At 40.0% G+C, this 23326-nt stretch overlaps 1 non-coding gene across 1 annotated transcript; it reads right to left on the reverse strand.

Moving 5' to 3' along the window:
* Positions 1-13396: 13396 nt before the first annotated feature.
* On the reverse strand, positions 13397-13502 carry LOC130015864 (U6 spliceosomal RNA). Its single transcript, XR_008791181.1, has one exon. It is a non-coding gene; the product is annotated as a U6 spliceosomal RNA (small nuclear RNA).
* Between the last annotated feature and the right edge of the window lie 9824 nt (positions 13503-23326).

The raw sequence follows: 23326 nt of genomic DNA on the forward strand, positions 1-23326 counted from the left end.
CCATCCTGGGAGGATCCTCCCAACACCTTTATTTGGTGTTCCCTTCTATATCTGAGCTCCCTTTTCCCCTAGTATGTGTGATTGGCCTCCAAGCCATGGAGTAAAATTCCTGGTACTAATCTTGGCCATTCTTGGGTGTTAGTCTCCTATTTTGTTACTTTATGTTCCCCAGATGAATGCAATCTGGAAAAAACCTGAGTGCCCGAGAACAGGTAACTGGTTAAAGAAACTTTGGTACATTTACACAATGGAGTACTGTGTAGCTGTTAGAAAAGAGGAAGCCACGAAATTTACATACAAGTGGTACTACATGGAAAGTATCATGTTAAGCGAAATGACTCAGAAAGAAAGGGATATACATTTTAGATAATTTTTAGCAGAATTTTTATAACAAGCAATACAAAACAAATTGCATCAGTTCTGCTTTGGGGTCAGAGTTTGGGGATCGGGAAGAAAATATTCGAAATATGGTGGTGGAACAGTGTAAAGGTGGTGGGATTGGTGTTTGAATATTAAATGCAATCAATTATTGTGAACAAATTTATTTTTTTTAATTTTTATTAGTGAAAGACCATGAGGTACAGTTGTAGACTTAGAAATTTTTGTGCTTGGGTTTCAGTTATACAATGCTTGGGTACCCATCCCTCCAGCAGTGCCCATTCTCCACCACCAATGATCCAAGTATCCTTCCCACCCACCCCCATACACCCCATCCCACCCCATCTCGGTGGCAGGACATTTCCTTTAGTTCTCTCTCTCCTTTTGGGTGTTGTGATTTGCAATAGAGGTATTGAGTGGCAATCATGTTCTATAGTCTACTTTCAGAATGCACCTCCCATCCTGGGCGGATCCTCCCAACACCCTTTATTTGGTTCTCCCTTCTCTATCTGAGCTGCCTTTTCCCCCAGCATGTGCACCTGGCCTCCAAGAAATGGAGCGAACTTCCTGGTACTTATCTCAGCTATTCTTGGGTGTTAGTCTCCTATTCTTTTACTTTATATTCCACAGATGAGTGCAATATTTCTATGTCTGTCCCTCTCTTTCTGACTCATTTCACTTAGCATGATATTTTCCATGTAGAACCACTTGTATGTAAATTTTATGACTCCATCTTTTCTAACAGCTGCATAATATTCCATTGTGTACATGTACCAAGTTTCTTTAACCAGTCATCTATTCTTGGGAAATCAGTTTTTTCCAGATTCTGGCTATTGTAAACAGTGCTGCAATGAACAAACATGTGCAGATGTCATTTCGACTATACAGTTTTGCATCTCTGGGATATATTCCAGGAGTGGTAATGCTGGGTCAAATGGGAGCTCAATTTTTAATTTTTTGAGAAGCGTCCATACTGTTTTCCAGAAGTGCTGAACCAGTCTGCTTTCCCACCAGCAGTGTAGGAGGGTCCCTTTCTCCCCACATCCACGCAAAAACCAATTGCTTTTGTTCTTTTGGATGTGTGCTAGTCTCTGTGGTGTGAGGTAGTATCTCATAGTTGTTTTGACCTGCATCTCCCTGATAATTAGTGATGAAGAACATTTTTTCATGTGCCTTTTTGCCATTCATATTTCTTCCTTGAGAAAGTTTTTATTCATATCATAACCCCACTTTCTGATGGGGTTGGATGTTTTCTTCTTACAGAGTTCAACCAGTGCCTTTTATATCCTTGATACTGACACCTTCTCCAATGGGTATTGGATGAATATATTCTCCCATTATTTAGGTTGTCTTTGAATTTTGGTAACTGTATCTTTTACAGTGCAGAAGCTTCTTAGTTTAAGTAGTCCCATTTGTTTATCTCTGTTTTCACTTGGTTGGTCAGTGGACTGTCACCTTTGACTAAACCGTTAGCTTCAATATTGTGGAGAGTTTTACCGACCTTGTCTTCAATGTATCGTATGGATTTTGGCCTGATGTTGAGATCTTTAATCCATTTTGATCTTACTTTTGTGCATGGTGTTAGGTCAAGGTCTAAGCCCATTTTTTTGTATGCGGTTGTCCAGTTATACCAGCACCATTTGTTAAAGAGGCTTTCCTTTCTCCACTTCACATTTCTTGCTCCCTCATAAAAAATTAGATATTCATACATTTGGGGTTGTGGTAAGGATATTCCACCCTGATTCATTGGTCTGCGGCTATGCATTTTTTTAGTACCATGCTGTTTTAATTATTACCACTTTGTAATAGAGTTTGAGGTTGGGGAGAGTAATGCCTCCCAACGTCTTTTTCCCAAGAAATGCTTTAGCTATTTATGGGGATTTGTTGTTCCATATGAATTTCCGAAGTGCTTGATCCATTTCTTTGAAGAATTTCATGGGTATCCACATAGGGATCACATTGAATCTGTATAATGATTTGGAGGTATAGCATTTTGACAATGTTAATTCTTCCTATCCAAGAGCAGGGGATATGTTTCCATTTCCTCGTGTCCTCTTTTATTTCATGGAGTAGCGTTTTATAGTTTTCACTGTAGAGGTCCTTTACCTCTTTAGTTAGGCTGATTCCAAGGCACTTGATTTTCTGGGACACAATTGTGAATGGGATAGTTTTTTTCATATCACTTTCCTTTGTCTCATTATTTGCGTATAGGAAGGTCATGGATTTGGGGTATTAATTTTATAGCCTGCAACTTTACTGTGCAAGTCTATTTTTTCTAGGAGTTTCTTGGTAGAGGATTTAGGATTCTCTAGATATAGTATCATCTCTCCTGCGAATAGTGACAGCTTGATTTCTTCCATTCCTATCTGGATGCCCTTAATATCTTTTTTTTTTTTTTGCCTAACTGTTATTTCAAGTACTTTCAGTACTATATTGAACAGAAGTGGCAAAAGTGGGCATCCTGTCTTGTCCCTGATCTTAGAGGAAAGACCCTTATTTTTTTCACATTGAAGATAATGCTTGCCATGGGTTTGTCATAGATGGTTTTGACTATCTTGAAGAAAGTTCCTTCAAAACCCATTTAGGTAAAAGTTTTCATCATAAACGGGTGCTGGATCTTGTCAAAAGCTTTCTCTGTGTCTATTGATATGATCATATAGTTTTTATCTTTACTTTTGTTGATATGATGGGTTATGTTGATTGATTTCCGAATTTTAAACGATCCTTGCATCCCCAGGATGAATCCCATTTGGTCGTGGTGTATGATCTTTTAGATGAATTGTTGGAATCTATTAGCTAATATTTTGTTGAGGATCTTTGCACCTGTGTTCATCAGGGATATTGGCCTGTAGATTTCTTTGTTGGTGGTACCTCTGTTTGCTTCTGGTATTAGGGAGATATGTGCCTCATAGAAATTGTTTGGGAAGGATCCTGTTTTTTCAATTTCCTGGAACAGCTTGAGGAGAACTGGTAACAGATCCTCTTTAAATGTTTGGAAGAATTCGCTGGTAAATCCATCTGGGCCCGAGCTTTTGTTTTTGGGAACACTTTTGATTACAGTTCCAATTTCCTTGATATGAATGGGTCTATTCAGGTATTCCAAGTCTTCTTGGTTTAATCTTGGGAGATTATAGGAATCCAGGAACTTATCCATTTCTTCTAGGTTATCTTATTTCGTGGCATACAGACTTTCAAAGTAGTCTCTGATGATCTTTTGAATTTCTTCGGTTTCTGTTGTGATGTCTCCCTTTTCATTTCTGATTTGGTTTATTAGGATTTTTTCTCTCTTTCTTTGTGAGTCTTGCTAGTAGTTTATCAATATTGTTTATTTTCTCAAAGAACCAGTTCTTGATTTCGTCGACCTTTTGGATTGATTTTTGAGTTTCCATGTCGTTAATTTCTGCTTTAAGTTTTCTTGTTTCTTTCCTTCGGTTGTACTTGATTCCTTTGGTTGGTCTTTTTCTAAGTTCTACAGCTGTGATGCCCTTTCTTCCTTCCTGAGGAATGCTTGCAAAGCTATAAATTTTCCTCTTAACATGACTTTAGCTGCATCCCACAGGTTTTGTTAGCTCATATCTTCATTCTCATTTGTTTCCAAGTATCTTTTTATTTTGTCCTTGACTTTCTTCCTGACCCACTCGTTTTTCACCATGGAATTGTTTAATTTCCAGGTGGTTGATTTGGTTCTCCGTGTCTGTGTGTAATTAGCTTCTATCTTCAGTGCATCATGGTATGAAAAAATTGTTCATAGTATTTCTATCTTCTTGATTCTATTGAGGTATGTTTTGTGACCTAGCACGTGGTCTATTTTGTAAAATGTTCCATATGCACTGGAAAAGAATGTGTATTCTTTCTTTTGGGGGCATAAAGCCCTGTATAGGTCCATTAGCCCTCTTTCTTCAATTTCTTCCTTCAAAGCCAATGTTTTCTTGCTGAGTTTTCTTCATGTTGATCTATCAAGAGGTGATAAGGCGGTGTTGACGTCTCTGATTACTATTGTATTGCTAGCAATGTCCTTCTTAAAATCTGTTAGCAATTGTTTTAAGTATTTAGTTGGTCTCTCATTAGGTGTGTATACATTTAAGACTGTTATTTCTACCTGTTGTACATATCCTTGATAAATAGAACATGGCCTTGGCTGTCCCTTCTAATATTTTTCAACCTGAAATCATGTTGTCGGATACTAGTATGGCCACCCCAGCTTTTTAGAGGAAGCTGTTTGCTTGCAGGATTGTTTTCCATCCTTTAACTTTGAGTCTGTGTTTGCTCTAACTGTTCATATATGTTTCTTGCAGGCAGCAGAATGTTTGTTTCAGTTTTCTTGGTGAGGCATTCATTGAGTTTTTTTCACTATATTCCACCATTGTCTTCAGGCTTGGAAGGTTTCCTTTGATAGGTATGCTGGAAATCTAAGGGGTGCTCCTTTGTATGTGATTTCCTTCTTTGACCTCGCTGCTTGCAGTATTGTGTCTCTGTCCACAGCATCCATCATTCTGACTACGATATGCCTTGGAGTGTTTTTATTAGGGTCTCTTTTAGATGGCACCCTTCTCCTTGGATCTGGATGTCTGCATTCTTTAACTCTGAGAACTTTTTAGCAATGATTTCTTTCACTGTGGCTTTTTCGTTGGTATTGTTTCCCTGCCCTTCTGGTACCCCGACGATTAAATGTTGTTCCTCTTGACATCATCCTCTAGGTCTCTGATTCACCTTAGAGCTATTTTGAGGTCTGGTCTTTTCCCATTGTTTGTTGTTCCTTATACAATTTCTGCTACTCATCTCCAAGCTCACTGATCCTGTCTTCGGCTGTAGTCATTCTACTGTTGAGGGCACCCACTGAGTTTTTAAGTTCATCTACTGAATCCTTTATTTTTGACAGTTCTTTTGGTAGATTTTTTAGTCCTACTCTCAGTTCTTCCTGCATTTTCTCGACTATCCAGTCCACTGTTTCTTTCATTTCTTCTTTTAATTTTCTGGATGTCTGCTCCATTGATTCTTTGAGTTCCTTGAACATCTTCAATATTTCATCTCAGAATTCTTTATAGGAGAGATCATATTTGTGGGTAACCCCTTTGAGAATTCGGGACTCTCTGCTTCATCCTCTCCTCCTAGTGGAGATTTGCTCTGTTTCCTCATGTTGTGGTGGTTGTATAGAGGTAGAACCTTCAAGTTCACTAGCACTGTTCCCTCTTATTGCGGAAAAGGGTTCTGAATGAGCTGGGTCGATGATGGTCACTCTTCTCCCCTTCTAGAATACGTCCTTCCTCCCAAACATTATTCTGTGACTTATGGTAGGCATCTAGTGAAGCTTTGGAGGATGTGTTCTATATAAGGCTTGTACAGTTTTTTGGGTACACTGGTCTTTTAATGGAGTAGGTGTAGGCCAGTGAATTGTTGTCATATTGTGTTCAAGGTGGCCAGGACATTTTGCACAGAATTAGGTGATATAGGTTAGGATATGAGTTGAGAGTGTTGGTTATAGGGAAAATGACTGTGGCTGTGAAAGTGGCCACAGGCCACGCAGAAGGCCACGCCCACTTTTGCAGAGGCCACGCCCCCTGCAGTAGAGGTCACACCCCCAACCTCTCTGGATGTTGGTACCGGGGCCCAAGGGCTTGTGCAGAAGAAAGGCAGGGGCTAAGTGGGCAGATGCGCTTGGTGGAACTCTGGCGGCCCCCCTCAGGGATCTGTCCAGGTGGCTCGCGATAGGGACTGAGGGGTGGGGCGGAACTGGGGACGCACAGAGAGTTCCGCCTGTGCAGAAGAAAGGTGGGGCCTCTATTGTGATCAACTTTATAAAAATAAAATAAAATCGTAAATAAATAAATAAAAATAATGTGAATTTCATGACAGCTTCAGTCAGCTTAATCAGTGACTGAACAAATAGCAATACTCCTGCATTTTAAAAAATCTAGGGTATTTACAAAGACAAGAATTGATTCTTTTGACTAACTGAGAACTTCAACAAGAATGCTGAAAAGTCCCAACATAAATCACAGAGTTAAGAATTAGCATTAGACTCACAAATGAATCTTGGAACTAACTGAGCAGTTTGCTGTAGGGATGGCTCCAGACCAGCTACAGGCTGATTTCACCAGGGCGCCTCAGATGGGAACAGGCATCCTCTGTCTCCACATGCACCAGATGAAACCTGGAAGCCCCAAAACTCTAGAACCCAATCGCGGCCACCCTCACAACTGATCTCCACAGGCTTATACTGGGCCCCCATGCAAGAGATGAATCCACTGAAAAACCCAGATATTCGGGACCAGTGATTGAAAACACCAAGCCTCATGGGGTCAGGACTGGGCCATCCCTTTCCATCTCCTCCCCCCTCTCTGGAGTCCTGACTGCCACACCCATGAACTGCCTCCAGGTGCCATTTAAACACATTAATGGTCATGATCCAGAGACTCACAAGTGAATTTCAGAACTGAGCAACTCACTGCAGAGATGGCTCCGGATCCCAGTTATTTTAATTTTTATTCCAGGAGCATGTATCCACTTTTGCAGCTGCACAATGTCTCATACTTTTTTTCTGTTTGCTTTTTTACTTAATCACTGTGAGATAGACTCTTGCACACATGTTATACTATTCATAACAAGCAATACAAAATAAATTATCTTGAATCTGCCTGTGGGGCAGGCTTGGGTTGTGGTGGGAAGCTTTGAAATAATGGTGGTTGGAAGGTATAATGGTGGTGGATAGGTGTTGAAATATTGAATGTAATTAATTATTGTGAACAACTCTATGCAAATAAAATTTAAAGAAATTTTTTTTAAAAATTAGTATTGATCAAACAACATGCTGAGTGTCTGAGACCAGATGACTGTAAAGAATGTGGTATATATGGGCAATACTGACTGACTATTTAAAAAATATTAAATCATGCAATTTGTATTTGCCACTAAGTGGGTGATACTGGAGAATATCATGCTGAGTGAAATCAGTCAGAACGGAAGAGATAGGTACAGAATGATCTGCCTCATATGTCAGATAGAAAGAAACAAAGTAAGAGAGCAGCAAATGATCAAAGAAAGTCAACAGAACTGGCCTATAGAGCTGAGATCACTTGGAGGTGTGGTGAGAGGGAACACTGAGGCAATGATGGCATAAATCAGCCACTCTGATGCTTTATTGTTAAGGCAAATACTTCCAGTATTATAACGAACATGAGTGGTGAGAGTTGGCAACTTTGTCTTTGCCTAATCTTAGAGGAAAGGCTTTAGTTTTTCCTTATCAAGTATAATGCTTTCTGTGAGCTTGTGGTAAGAGACTTGGACCATTTTGAGGAAAGCTCTTTCAATTCTCATTTTGTTGAGAATTTTTATCTTGAAGGGGTTCTGGATCTTGTCATATGTTTCTTTGCATCTATTGATAGGATCATATGGTTTTTATTTTTCTTTTATTGATACTGTGTATTATGCTGATTGACTTGCAAATGTTAAACCATCCTTGCATCCTCAGGAAGAATCCTACTTGATTATGGTGCATGATCATTTTGTTGAGTTGTTGTTAAGGATCTTTGCATCTGCATTCATCTAGGATATTGTCCTATAATTATATATTTTTGTGGCTAACTCTGTCTATTTTTGGTAGCAAGGTAATGTTTGCTCCATAGAAATTGTTGGAGAGTGTTTTTTCTTCAATTTCCTGGAAGAGCCTGGAAAGGTTTGGCAGTTTGAAAGAATTAACTGGTGAATTCATCAGAGCCTGGCCTTTTGTTTTTAGACAAGACGTTTTATTACCATTTGGATGTCTTCAATAGTGATAGGTCTGTTCAGGTATTCCAAATCATCTTGGTTCAGCCTTGAGAAGTTATAAAAGTCTAGAAATTTATTCATTTCTTCCAGGTTCTCTCATTTCATAACATAAAGATTCTCAAAGTTATCTCTGATGATTCTTTGAATTTTTGTGGTTTCTGTTGTAATGTCCCCCTCCCCTTCCATTTATGATTCAGCTTATTAGTGTTCTCTCTGTGTTTCTTGTGAGTATTGCTAGTGATAGGAAGCTTGCCACCACAGGGAGGGGCGGTGCATTTAGACCATATAACAATGATAGTTGGAAATGATGACTCTGGACAAGAACTGAATGCTGAAAGGAGGTAAAATGATATTCATGATGAATTTCAGTAACACTATTGCAAATCACAATGTCTAAAAGTAAAATTAGAGAGGACACACATACACAGAGAGAGAGAGAGAGAAAGAGAGAGAGAAAGAGAGAAGTTTCTGTCATAGAGGCAGGCTGCGGAGGCAGGGCATAGGCACGCAGGTGCTGGGACACTGGGGATATTGGTGGTGGTAACTGTGCTTTGGTGAAGGGTGAAGGGACAGGTGTTGAAACATTACAGGACTGAGAATCCATCATAAACAACTTATTAACTGTGTATCTCACAGTGATTCGATTAAAAAAAGTAGCAAGAAATGAGTAACATGAAAAGTAACATTAATAGGCTTTATCAGTGAATATCTCAACAGAAATTTTGTAGGCCTGAAGAAAATGACATGTGCAAAGAACTCCAACCAAGAAGAGCTAGTTACACTCTAATTTAAAGAATGATTATAAACTTTATAAGCACCAATAAAAAGCATTCATCTCTACTAAACTGTCCTTGAAAAAAAGTCAAACGAACTTCTAAATTAAAAGAAATTCTACCTGCTAGAAAGAACAACAGAGTCAAAATAGAAGATTCAGGAGAGGAGAACAATAATGAGTACTCTTAGGATTAGCTTGAAAGTAACTTGTTTCCAATTTCATAAAATATGGTCTAAATTTAGAAATTTATCTGTAAACTTCAAAGTAACCTCATAACAAAGAAAAAAACAGGGGAATAGACCCAATAATTGCACAAAAGGTAATAATTTTATACAAATAATATCTCTGTCAACAGAAGGAACTCATTAATAAGAAGCACAGAATGACTTAATGATAAGATAAACCCCAGTATTCTGAAGTCCCCAGGAAACTCGGTTAATGCCCAAAGGTGAACATAGGCTTAAAGTAAAAGATTAGGAAAGAGAGCCATGGAGATGAATCAAAGACTTAGAGCGCATTCTTGGCATAAGGTAGGCCTGGGGTACAAGGTAGGCCCTGTCACTGCATGTCTTTTGTATACTTAGAGGAATGACTCCCTAGCACTGAGCCAAGAGTAGCTCCCTACGAGTACCACTGGGAATGACCCCCAAACAAAACAAAAGACAACAAAACAAGATAAAAAGACTAGAAAACAATCCTATAAGCAAATAGTATCTTAAAAAGAGAAGAGATAGAAATACATAAGAAAAGTAGTCTTCCAGTTACAAAATAAGTAAGAGTCAGAGTAGGCATAGCTATTTTATACTGCCTGTGGATTTTATTGTTTTTACAATACTGTTATTCATCATTTCATGCGCACATTGTTCCAAAAACACAACCACTACCAAGGTGCCCGTTCCTCTGCTAGTTTCACAAAGACCCTTCCCACAATTACCAGTAAGCTCAGTTCTGTGAACTAACTCTTCAGTTCTGTTGCATTTAGCCATTTGTTGCATTGCTATATTTGTTTGTTTTGTTATTTGATAGTTTTAAGGGCCATACTCTTGGGATACTCAGGAATTACTTATGACTATCTTCTCAGGAATCACACCTGGCTGTGTTTGGGGAATCGAACTCAAGCACAGCTATCTCTGTGCTATCTCTCCAGCCCTATATGTTTCTTTAGAGCCCACATATCAGAAAAATCACTGTGTATCTGCCCTTCTCCATCTTACTGACTTCACTGAAGTTCCCATAGTTGTATCCATGTAACAGTAAATTGCATTATTTCATTTTTCTCTTCTAATTTAGCAGAATCCCATTGTGTTTTTTCCAAGTCAATAGGATGCTTTTACTCCAGTCATCATTTCTTTTATAGTCAGAAGCTTCCTCATTTGATGTTCTATTCATTTATCTTTGTCTCCAGTTGCTTGACCAATAACATGCTAAAGTGTGAGAGATAAAAGACAGATGGATTAGTTTCTCCATAGCTTTCCATATAATCTTGAAGTAGTGATATTTCTGTTTGACACCACCCATATATATATGTATGTATATATATATATCATCCCTCTTGTCTTTTTTTCCATGATTTTTTAAATTTATTTCTTTATTTTTCTTATATTTATTTATTGAATCACTGTGGGAAAAGTTACTAAGCTTTCAGGTTTAAGTGTCAGTCATACAATGATCAAACACCTCTCCCTTCACCAATACTCATTTTTCACCACCAAGAACCCCAATAAGACAATTACATCCCAGCAACCAATATGGGCAGCCAGCGTACATGCAGGGACTTCTAGTCTACCACATGCTGGTACCAGAGGAATCAGAATTTATGCAGCAATAAAAATAAGAAGGAAACCATTTTTCTCAGGTAGATGGAATGCTTGTTAAGATTAATAACTCTCGGGAAAGTCTGGGGAAGGGCAAGGATAGTGACCCCATAGCTAAATATTAGAGCTATGAACAGCAGCCAAGAAAACCCAACTGATTACATAGCCTCTCAAAGAGAAACATCAAAGGAGAGATTAAATTAGAGCAGCAAGTTTTACATCGGAGATAGAATCCAAGATGACTTGTCTGTCTTTATCAACTCACATCACTAATGAAATCTGAATCTCCGAGGAAAGCAGGATAATACAGAAATAGAAAGAGGTTGGCTTGAGAAACGAACATCCTGGGAGAATAAAGATATTTAAAATTTATCAGTGAGCCTTGCTGGAACTACCCCTGATCTTTCGCTTCTCATTCCTGGAATTGAGCCTCAGATCTGAGTGCTCAGTCTCTGAGGGGGACATCTAGAGAGAAGTTCCTGGAAAGAAAGAAAGAATGAAATCACAGAACCAAACAGAACTCCCCAGGGAGATTCTGGGTTTCATTCCACATATAACACCAGGAGCAGGCTGCTCTGAGACAAACTTCTCACTGAAGTATCCAGATTGCACATGACTTCCCCACACCACTTGTGGTTCCACATTTGACTCCTCTAGAGAATTAGCCGAGGGTTCACAAGTGGAGGGCACATTTTCCAGTCAGAAGATAGGCTGGCTCTTGCTTCCTCTTGGAAGCTGGCAAGAAAGCGAGGTTAAGTCTCATTGCAACTTCAACTGAGGGAGTCGGATGCTCCTCTTGGCCCCAGAGCAAAAGCCACAGCTTTGGTAGGCTGTTGGGATGACAGTACAGAAATTCAGCAACGGCATATCCTCAGAGGGTGTTTATTCACCTGGTGTGGGGGCTTGGATAAAGGTGGTTACCAGATCCAGCAGTTGGTGACTGGGTCCCCCGTAACATAACTGAAAAGCAAACCAAAGGAGAAGAGTGGGAAAGAAACTTAGGGGCCTTATGGATCACTGTGACCTAGTTTCTGAAACTCTTGGTCAAGACCCTCCCTTGTAGGGTCATGAAACTAAGTATGAGAGTTCTTTTATCTTACTTACTTATCTGTCATTTTGAGGAACACACCTAACAATAATTGGGGATACTTCCAGTTCTGTGCTTAGAAGTCACACCTGTACTTCCAGAAACCAAACCTTGACCTCAGAGGACCATGTGATATCAGGGACCAAACCTGGACCTCAGAGGACCATGTGGTGTCAGGGACCAAACCTGGACCCTCGCCTGTTGAGATATCTTACTAGCTGCATATGGGAGTCACTTTAAAATAAGATTCTTTATGATTTATTATCAATGAATGATTTTCATATCTATTTTATAAGTAAATACCCAGGGCCATATAAAAATTTGGGGGATGTCAAGGGGTCATAACTAGTAAGAGTTTAAGAAGTCTTATTCTGTGATATTAAAAGAGTTTGCCTTTAAATGAGGAACAGGATACAACACTAAATTTGCTTCTTGGGTTTCTTTATCCTTAGGATTTTTTAAATATTTTTTCAATTTACTAAATATTTTTAATTGACACAGCATTTGATTATAACATATGTTGTGGCCGCGTGACCTCTTATCAGGACATCTTTTTATGACATCTTATTATCGCATTCCTACTTTGGACAAACTTGCAGGCTAGCGAATGTAGCCTGCCCACAGGGCAGAGTCTGGCAAACTCCCCGTGGCGTACCAAATATGCCAAATACCAATAACAATGATGGGTCTCATTCTCCTAAAGAGCCTTGAATATAATCTCAGGGCTAGGATGAAAGAGACATTACTGGGGCCTGCTCGAGGCAATCGACGAATAACAGGATGATGAATGAATGAAAAAATGTAAGTTTCAGGTATGCCTCATAAGTAATCAGACTATTTACTACCTTAACTTCACTATGTAGGAGCTAGGAGAGAATATGATATTCAAATCAGTCCTGTTTTGATCCCCAAGACCATATGGTCCCCTCAAACATTTCCAGGAAGAGCCATGGAGGTCCCAGAAACCCGCTAGATTAGCTGTCATATCCTCAAATCCTGCATTGATCCACAGAACCAACTACACTGAAAAATCACTGGTGCAGGCCCCAGATATACTAAGAATCTTTGGTAGCCCCCAACCCCACAAAAACTGTTCACTATGTAAAATTAAATTCCATTCTTCACCATGCTATTTTCACCCCCAATTTATCTTATTTCTTCTGGCAAAACATTTTTTCTTATTTAGTTTGTCTGTTTGATTTCTTTATGTATCATATAGGAATGAAATCAATTGGTGTTCCTCTTTTCCCATCTGACTTATTTTACTGAGCATAATATCCTCTAGGTTCATTTATGTTGTTGAAATAATAGGATTTTATTTTTCAATAGTTGAGAAAAATTCCTTTGAATGTACGCATATCTATATATCACATCTTCTTTATCCAATTATCTTTCAAGAGACACTTAGATTGTTAACAGTTCTTGGCTATTATAAATAATGCTACAGTAAACATAGTGCTACCTATTTCTCTTCAAATTAGTGTTTCTAATTTTTCACATAAAGACTGGAAGTGAGACAACTATACTTTGTAGTACTTATAATTTTTAAATGAATCTATGTACTTCTTTTCATAACAGAAATTTAAGGAATACTTCACAAATTAGTGTGATTCCCTTTGCAGAGGACATACTAACTTTCTCTCTATCATTCCATTTTTAGTACATGTGCTGTAAAAGTGAGAACAACCCTGGATTTCTCTATAAGAACTCCCTGAGGAGTGCAGATGACACAGTACAGGCACATTTCATTTCTGTTAATTTAATCATCCTTTCACTCATTATTCAACCTTCTTAATGAGTAATATCTAGACTCTGGTTTTCTCTAGAAGACCCTCATGGTCTCTCTACATCAATTCCCAACTACCTACATCGGCTGATTCAATGTTTTCAATTGTCGAATCCACTCAAATGGTACCTTTCACATGGCTGGTAGCCTTGTAATTTCTTGAAACTCAGGGAGTTTCTGTTATCTGACAAAAGCTACAAACATCCATTGAAAACAATAAGAGAAAGAGCTATTGACCCAGGCGAGAGAGGAAATTGGCAGAGGTGTGTGACACAGAGGGAAGGACACAGCTGGGCATGAGATTGGTGCCAGACCTCTCTCCATTCCAGCGCTACAAACTGACTTCCTTCCATTTCCAAGAGGAGTACTCTGACCAAAGAATACTGTATTTTTCCTATACTAAACCCTATTTTTTATTATTCCCTAAACACTTTTTGAAATATTCTATCTATCTGAATCAGCTGCACACATTAAAAAATAGTGAATTGTTTTTCCTGTGAAATCAGCAGGCTCACCTGCATTGATATCACTCAAATCAAACACAGAAAGTTAATGTCTTTGGCAGACCCAGACAGCTGGGGGGCTTGGAAGAAGTAAATGCAAGCGTTTAGAAACCTAAAGCTATTCTATGGCCTTCCACACACGCCCGATAGTCCTGGAGGAGATTTAGGTGATACATCATTTTTATAGGTATGTATTTATTTTAATATGCTATAATAAAAAGTTACAGCTATCCCATCAAAGCAATGAGATAATATCCATTTAAAAGAAACTGAATAAAAAAATTTACAGAGTAAGTAAATACCAATCCAGGGAATGTATAATTGTAGTAACCTGTCAAGGGCCATACGTAAATGACTGACTTTGGGGAAATCATGCCACCATGCTTCCCTACCCCCAAAGACCCTTCACCCTGTTTTCTGCCCTGCTGCAAGAACTCGTAGTCTCTTTCCAGCCATCATTCTTCTACACCATGCTCACGTCACCCTGATTCTGCTTAGAAATTCTGCAATGAATAAGGCTATTACACATTTCACAAACAAAAACAAAACATGCCAGCTCTGAGCAGCAGGATGGCCTAACCGGCAATCTTATTTCTATGCTTTGAATTGCTGATGAGCCATTTATAAGAGCTCTAGCTTTCTCATGCCTATAATTTGTTTTCAAGTATCAACTGTACATCAAAACATGACAACAATCAGGAATAGTTTGTCTGGAAATTTAAAAAATGATCTTGTCTCACTAGTCACCAGAGACTATTTCTCTCAGACGCACATCAGAAACTGTAGCTGTTTGTGGCCACATCTCATCTTGACCCTCCCTCTGGAGACACTTTGGGATGCAGAATGAAAAATTGCTTTGCAGTTTTTACTTCTTTTTAACTTCCCAGCATTTTTCCGTCAAGAAGTTGACTACAAAAAGTGCCAACTAAGTGCCTGGATGCTGAAGATTACCAGCAGGCGGAGAGCTCCCAGCCAGCACTCAAGTGCCTCCCATCCTCCCTGACTCTGCACTGTGGGCCGAGACCCACAGCACACACTCGTGATTAATCTGTACTCATGATATTCCTCTGAAGCATGATTCTTAAAGGGAGGAAGGTTGTTATTTCATCTACCTTATAATACTTTCTCCCAATCTATAATAATTTAAAAACACTTTTCAGAAACCCAGATGGTGGGGTCTAGAATAAATTTTGCTTCAAATCTTGAATTTTCCTGGGAGATAAGGAAGAGTGATTGCCTGAAATAAACCAGCAGAGGCAAAGTGTCCCCTAGGGGAGACCTCTGTTATATACACCCATCTAAGAAGCAGGAGGGGTGTGAAGAAGAGACAGATTAAGTCTAAACAGGTCAATCTTAACCTCTGTGAAAAATAAGAGCAAGAGAGACATTTGCCTTGCAGAAAAGCAACAGCACCAATAATGGCTTACAGGATAGTGACAATTGACATTGGCTTATTTACAGCAAAGCTAAGTATGCTCCTGGGTTTGAGAAAAGCAGAATGGATTACAGGAAAGCCATCTCCCTTAGCAAAGATTTGGAACAAGTTTACCTCTTTGCCTGGTGAAAGTCATGCTAGCAAGTCCCGTACCTTTTCTCTCCTCTTTCCTCAGTCCTAAAAGCAACTTAAGATCAACCTCCAATCTAATCTAGCACACAGAACCCCCGCCCCTTCCCATCTCCTCCTCTGCCCATGTTTTCCACAACCCTTGAGGTGCTAAGAGGTGTGCTGTAATTCACTCAGGAGATAGTCTTCAAGTGCTAGAAGGAGGGAGAGTGGAAGGATTGAAGAATGAAGCAACTGACACATCTTTTTTGCCTGAAAAAACCTGTTTTTTTTTCATTTCTAGCATTGTTGGGGACCATATTTACCCTATACACATGTCAGGCATGACAATTACAGCAATGTTGCATCAGTGTAACTTGTGCTAAACTTCACGGAGTTGTTATATCTGTTGCCCCAAGCAACTCTAAAACAGGACATCTAGAAGGAAGTCCTGTTCACAGAGGGAACGCAAATCGAACCAGGTTCCAGCCCCAAAGAGTGAAACAATACTTTCAGCTGACAGATACCAAGGCAGGACTGGGAACTTGAAAGGGCAAAGTTGATGTGATGGGCTTGAGAGCAAAAGGGGATTTTCATGGGAATTCAGAGGGGACCAGAGTTCTTCCAGACAGGTAGGAGATGCCGTCTCTAATTCGCAGGTGTAAGGACTCTGCTAACCTCTTTCTCCACGTGGCCCATCCAGAGCTCCTTTTCTGAAAAAACTTACTTTGTGATGCTGAACAAATTGAGGTTCACTTAAATTAATATAATGAAAACTATGGTGGTTTCCAGGCAGGAAGAGAGGGGAGTTAAATAAATAAAGGAATCTTTGGTTGGTACCATGGCACTGCAGCTTTATTGGGAACGCTAAGAACTCTGCAATTATAGTGATGTGAAACTAAATAATTCTAAAATGTTGTAAATTAAACAATATTATATAATCACTATCACTATCACCTCATTGCTCATCGATTTTCTCGAGCAGGCACTAGTAACGTCTCCATTTGTCCCTGTCATGTTCTAGTGTAGCCTATGGCATATTAGGGGCTCTCTCAGGATCAGGGGAATAAGAACCATCATTGTTACTGTCTTTGGCATATCAAGTATGCCACGGGTAGCTTGCCAGGCTCTGCTGTGTGGGTAGGATACTCTCAGTAGCTTTCCAGGCTCTCCGAGAGGGATGGAGGCTTTTGGGGCAGCCTCTAATAACCTTTACAGGTGTTTATATATATATATATATATATATATATATATAGTCAGGTATATATGCAGGCAAGATACTCTTGGTAGCCTGCTGGGTTCTCTGAGAGTGAGACATAGACAAAAGAAGTTGCTCTAAGGGTGCTTACACTAATTTAAAATAAAGTTATTTTGTTTGAGTTTACATATGTATTTGTATGTATACAAAAATATGTATACATATGCAAGAAAACGTATTCCTTATTGGAATTGAGCTAGGAAAGAATTGGCAAAATAATTTTGGTTAATTCATAAATATAACTCTGCTGAAATACAGCAATATTTTATTGTAAACTACTTCCATTATCTCATAAGTCTTTGTACATCAGATCGGGCACCAGTAACATCTCCATTGTGAGACTTTTTGTTACTGTTTTTGGCATATCAAATATGCCATGGGGAGCCTGCCAGGCTCTGCCATGAGGGCAGGATACTCTCAGTAGCTTGCTGGGGTCTCTGAGAGAGACAGACGAACAGTACCCAGGTTGATCACGTGCAAGGCAAATGCCCTACCCACTGTGCTATCGCTCCAGTCCAATATAGAACATAAACAAAATAAAATGTTGAAAATATATTATAATCTCAAGAGATATAGAAATATATTTGGGAAAATTTAACATTCATAACTCAGTGATTGAATTTATGTCTTCCATGTTGAGGCCCCTAATTTGACCCTCATAACCATATATAAAAAATTTAATTCATTGTGCAGCTATAAGGAAAACTCTTGGCAAAGTGTGTACAGCAACAATATATCTCAATATCAAGGCCCTGGGCTGGAGCCATAGCACAGCAGGTAGGGCGTTTGTCTTTACTCAGCCAATATGGCCGACCCGAGTTCGATTCCTTCACCCCTTTCAGAGAGCCCGGCAAGCTATTGAGAGAATTTCGCCTCCACAGCAAAGCCTGGCAAGCTACCCGTAATGTATTCAATATGCCAAACACAGTAACAAGTCTCACAATGTTACTGGACCCACTCGAGCAAATCAATGAACAACGGGAAGACAGTGATACTTGCAGTGATACAGTGATCAAGGCCCTACATGACTATACCAAAGATAACACCATACTTGATGAGAAGCTGAAAGCTCTTCCTCTACAGGTGCCTACCCTTGCCATTTTTATTTATTGGAGTACTACTTGGAGAAATTAGGCACAACAAATAAATATAAGGCATTTAAACTGGAGAAGTACAACTGTTACAACTGATGATATAATTTACATAAAGAATTAAGAAAAGAATGTCATTGAAAAAGTGTTAGAACTAATAATATAAAAAACTGTAACATTTACACATTTCTATATACTGGAAATTAACTATCAAAGAAGTTAAGAAAGAAGCCCCAATTATTTTATTATATCAAAAGTAATAAAAATAAGTTAAGAAAGAAACCCCAATTATTTTAGTATATCAAAAGGAATAAATTTAACCACGAAGGTTAAAACTATTCACTAAAAACTTAAAAATATTAATAAAATAAATTGAAAAATATAGTTTGTGCTCACAGATCGAAGAATTAATATCATTAAATTAATATTGTTAAAAGTTCACACTCACAGCGGTAGGGCGTTTGCCTTACAAGCGGCCAACATGGCCGACCCGAGTTCGATTCCTCCGCCCCTCTCGGAGAGCCCGGCAAGCTACTGAGAGTATTCGATATGCCAAACACAGTAACAACAAAGTCTCCAATGGAGACGTTACTGGGCCCGCTTGAGCAAATTGACGATCAACGGGAGGGCCTTTACCTTTACCTTTACCTCTACACAAAATCAGTACATATTAAAGCTTTTTCTACCAAAATTACAAAGACATCTTTCACAGACATAGAATAATACTCTGTATAGAACCACAAAAGAGCTCAAACAACAAAAGACATTCTGTAAAAGAAGAACAAAGCTGGAAGTATCATACTCCCTTAACTGAAAGGTTGGTGGTTCGTGCCCACTTAGAGACGCCAGATATGTAAACTCAAAAAGACAGCAGCAGCGGTCTATCTTTCCCACCGATTCGGTAGTCTCACACCTCTTCCCCCACCCCAGGGAGGTGATGGCGATGGGCAGGCGAAGGAAGGAAAAGAGGGTCGAGCTGGTTGGTCTTAATTGCAGTTTATTCCATTCCCATCTCCAGTCTCCTCTGATTCTCGAGAAAGCAGATGCCCGGGAGTGAATAATATTCAAAGCCAATTAAATCATAAGTTACAAAGCATAATATTAACTGTCTTCCTGTATCTATACAAAAAGGACATTGCATTAAAGTAAACTATTCATAAGGCATAAGGAAAGGAGAAAGGCAATATCAATTTACAATAGAAGTTCAGTGTCCTAGAAGGATCTGACCTTACAAACTAACAGAGTCAGGTCAGGCTCATGAGTCGGTACTGGAGTGAGAAACTGCAGCAGAGTCAAAGCTAGGTCAGAAACCCTTGACAACACTGAATCTTCTGAGCCATGAACACAGACTTTCCCTTCACAAAGAGTTCCACCACGGATGCTGCCCTGTGCCTCTCCCTCCGTCCTGAAGGGGGCCTGCAGGTTCCTCAGTCCTTTCTGACTCCACCCCTACTCCTAGTTGATGCCCCTGCTGGGTCACACAAAGCCACCAGCGCTGCAGTGGGCTGGCTTGTATTTTCTGCTCTCCAGGAGCGCTGCGGCTCTGCAGGCTGCAGACACGCCCACCAGCAGCTTCCCACCGCTGCTCCTCCACAGGCTCAGGGCTGGAAAGCAAAGGGCTTTCATTTCACACATTAAAAATCTCTTGTTCACCTTCAAGTTGTTGAAATTTCTAAAATTCGTTCCCACATATCTGCTATAATTAAAAAATCTTTTCAGAAGCCGAATAGAGGTAATCCAGCTGCTATCTGAATTGGATTAGAGGAAGTAGGGATGGAGTGGATAGTTACTACAATGAATAAAATGGTTTTGTTTTTCCAAGCCACACTCAGAGGTGCTCAGGGCTTACTCCTGGCTCTGCACTCAGGGATTACTCCTGTGGAGCTTGGTGGTAGTGGTAGGGGGCGTTATTTGGGTCCCAGAAATAAAATCCAAGTTTGCCATAAGGAAAGCAAATACTATCTCTGTAGCGTTTCTCCAGATCACCCCCAAACTACTTGATTTTGTTTAATATTTGATTCCAATAATATCCAACCCACATGACCCAATACCAATATCTAGCAGCTATGTGGATTCAGAGCCTTCCCCAAGACCCTCCCAGATCAACTTTTTTCCAGATCAAACACTATTTAATTCTCTAATCTGCGTTTCCTATTACCAACGGCTGCCCGTTTTCTCCCTCTTACCCTTTGTGCTTCTGCTCTGCGTGGACGTCCCTGGATTTCTGTGCAGGTTTACAACACTGCACAGAATAGCCAGGGCATTCTTCTCTCATCTGCCCCTGGTGTTTGCCTCCAGCTGTTCTGACTTGACCATCCTCGTATAATTACCACTAAATTCTGGGTTCAAGTTCTTCTGTGGGCCCCCAAATAAATCAAAACAAAATACGGAGGAAAGATACCCATTTCAAGAGGAATGAGACCCAAGTGTTTTTGCTGAGTTCATCAGCTTGTTAATGTCATTTGGCCTCCTTTAAAATGAAGTCACAATCCAATTAATTGTTAGCTGGAGAACAAAACCTTGTTTGGTCTCTGCAGGCTTGCCCAGAGCGATGCTCTGGTCTGCCCTGACCAGAGCTCCTCTTCTCAAAGACTTCATTTGTGAATCCAATATGTTCACTTAAGAATTCTCCATGACTTCTGAGATGCTGACACTTGAGCTTGGTGTAGAGCACAGGTTCGAAATTTGAGACTAAATTAATTTCTTGGAAGATTATTATTCAAGAATTGCATTATATTCAGCAAATCTTCCAAATTGGGCTTTAAGCCTAGTATGGATTCCTAGTTGATGACATAACCAGGTGCCAAAGAGGCAGCATTTATCCCAGAAGAAATGGGAGTAGGAGGTGAGCAATCTTGAATATTCGCCTCCATCTGAGGAAACATATGATCCACCAGAAGACACTGACATGGTGAATTAGAAATCAGAGAGCCGGCAGTTTATATAGAGCTCTACAGTTTATAAAGGGTTTTCCCATATGCCATGTCATTTGTTTTGTGGGTTTATGCTGGCACTTACATAGTTTCCATATTTTACAGCACTGAACTGGGGGCCAGAGCCTGGATTCCATGCTTAGCTAAACCACTAGGTAGCTACCCACAAGAGCTGGGCACCTAGATCTTGCTCCAAATGCCAGAGATGAGAACTGATGTACTTCTGGAAGATCACAGAAGGATGTGAGAGCAGGTGATACTTCCCTGGAAAGTTCACTATTAACTGGGATTTCTTTCAGGGCTTCTGGGCCTTTCCAAGCTGGACTTGGCCAGAGTGAGTGTCCATGCTGCCCACCTGCCCACCCTTAGAAACCACTTGATGGTGTCCCCTGTCATCTGCCACACCATATCCCAGCCACAGCTGAGACTGTAACTGATGGTCAGGGAAGGAAATAAAATTCTTTCTACCCAAAAGGGGCTAGTTCAATATCAGTGAATTCAGTCCCAATCTCATGCCTCAGTTTTGGAAAATGCCACCCTGTTTGCTACCTGACGAGGACAGGAGTTACTGAAAGTCTGACGTAAAGGGGCATGGAGAGACTCGGGGTCTCTTGGACCAGGTCCTGTGTAGAAGCAACAATGTATGCATGTGCTGAGGAGCTGCTGAATCTCCCACAAAACAGCCTTTTCACCAGCAGCTGAAACCCTTTGCTCCAGACCCAGGGTAGATACAAACAGGATTCAATTGGTTTTGCTGAAGAAGTCAGGTAGCTAAATAAGAACCTCTGGTGATGAGTTCTCAGGAAGCGCTAGAGTCAAGGTGTGAATTTATTTTTTTATTTGTTTAGCCACACCCAGTGCTCAAGGCTTACTCCTGATTTTAGACTAAAGGATAACTCCTGGTAGGCATTGGGAACCATAATGTGTGCCAGGGATCAAACCTGGGTCAGCCACATGCAAGGCAAAAACCCTGCCCACTGTCCTATTGCTCTGGCCCCTCGAGATGTGATTTGGAGAAATTACTGTCACAAGTTGTAAAACAGCACTGAGACCCAAAAAGAACTGAGACCCAAAAAGACTAACTGGGACTATCACAGACCAGAGAGAGCTGGACCTTTCTCTGATAAAAGCTTTAGCCAGAAAAGGGTATGATAAGAACAAGGAGGACCACCAAAAGTTCCAAGCTCATTTCCATGACAAAGTCATAGCAAAGCCCCCCCGTGGGGCCAGTCTGGGAGAAAATCTATTAAGCCAACTCTCCAAGGGAAAGCTTCCTGTTCTGCAGAAGTGTGGGACTCTCATCTGAAACGTATGCTTGCAGCTCTCCCCTCTGGAGAAGGCCACATTCTCTCTTGAACCTGTTTCTCTCTCTCTCCTCTCTCTTTTTTCTCCTCCCTCCCTCTCTCTCTTCTCTCTCTTTCTCCTTCCTTGCTCATAATTTCTAAAACTATTTAACTTCCTTCTCATCTCCTCCGAAATTCACTTTCTTGAGAAAAGGTGACATTCCTGAAAAAACTGGGTAAAATTTAGGACTGATTTTCCTTTCCTGGAAAGAGCAATTCCTCACTCCAGCCTGAGATCCATAGCTCCCAGAAAAACTGGGGGATTAGAATAAATTGAGTACAAATGTTGTTTGACAACCAGCTCATGGTGAAAGGTAAGGTTCGTACCATGCTTTTGTAATGAACAAAAGTGTGTTCATTACATTTTTATTTACTCTTTAATTTCCCCAGGAAACTGAGAATGCTAGAGAGGAAAGTTGTGGACATTCCTATCAAAAACGCTACCTCTGTTTTCCCCCATTTCACAGAAGTCACAGACATTATTACCATACTAGTCAACAAACACAGATTTGGGGAGATATGGTGGAATTCCAATAGCTAGTTATCATATTTGGGCACAGGAACATGAGTATCAGTCCTGCGAACCTTATAGCCTTGGGTATGGACACCCAAACTCCACAAATTCAGTGCTAAGATCCGCTGAGAATGTTTACACAGAATATCTGTTCTGTGTTGGTCGTAAACTAACCAGGAGATTGTTGAACCCAGAGAAAGAATCTGAACATTTCAACCCGACAATTCTCTTTCTTACTTTTTAAAAATGTTCACCTTCCTCTCAAAAGCATCCAGGGAACCAGACACTTTTGGAAGTGGAAAAGAGAGTCAGGATTTTTTCAGCATTTTGACTTTGAGTTTGTTGATACTTTTGCTCCCAGTTAGAAGTCACCCCCCTCAGAGACCATTTAAATAAGTTCTCTTTGATAATATTTTGTTTTACAGTGCTTGAACTCCCTTAGAAAAATAGACTCACCACTAGAGTTTGTTTGTTTTGGTGTGGGGTAGTGAGGGACAGAGGGCACACCTGATCATGCTCAGGGCTTACTCCTGGCTC

Source organism: Sorex fumeus, unplaced genomic scaffold (genome assembly GCF_029834395.1).
Source record: "Sorex fumeus unplaced genomic scaffold, SorFum_2.1 ptg000131l, whole genome shotgun sequence".
In the NCBI taxonomy this organism is placed as follows: domain Eukaryota; kingdom Metazoa; phylum Chordata; class Mammalia; order Eulipotyphla; family Soricidae; genus Sorex; species Sorex fumeus.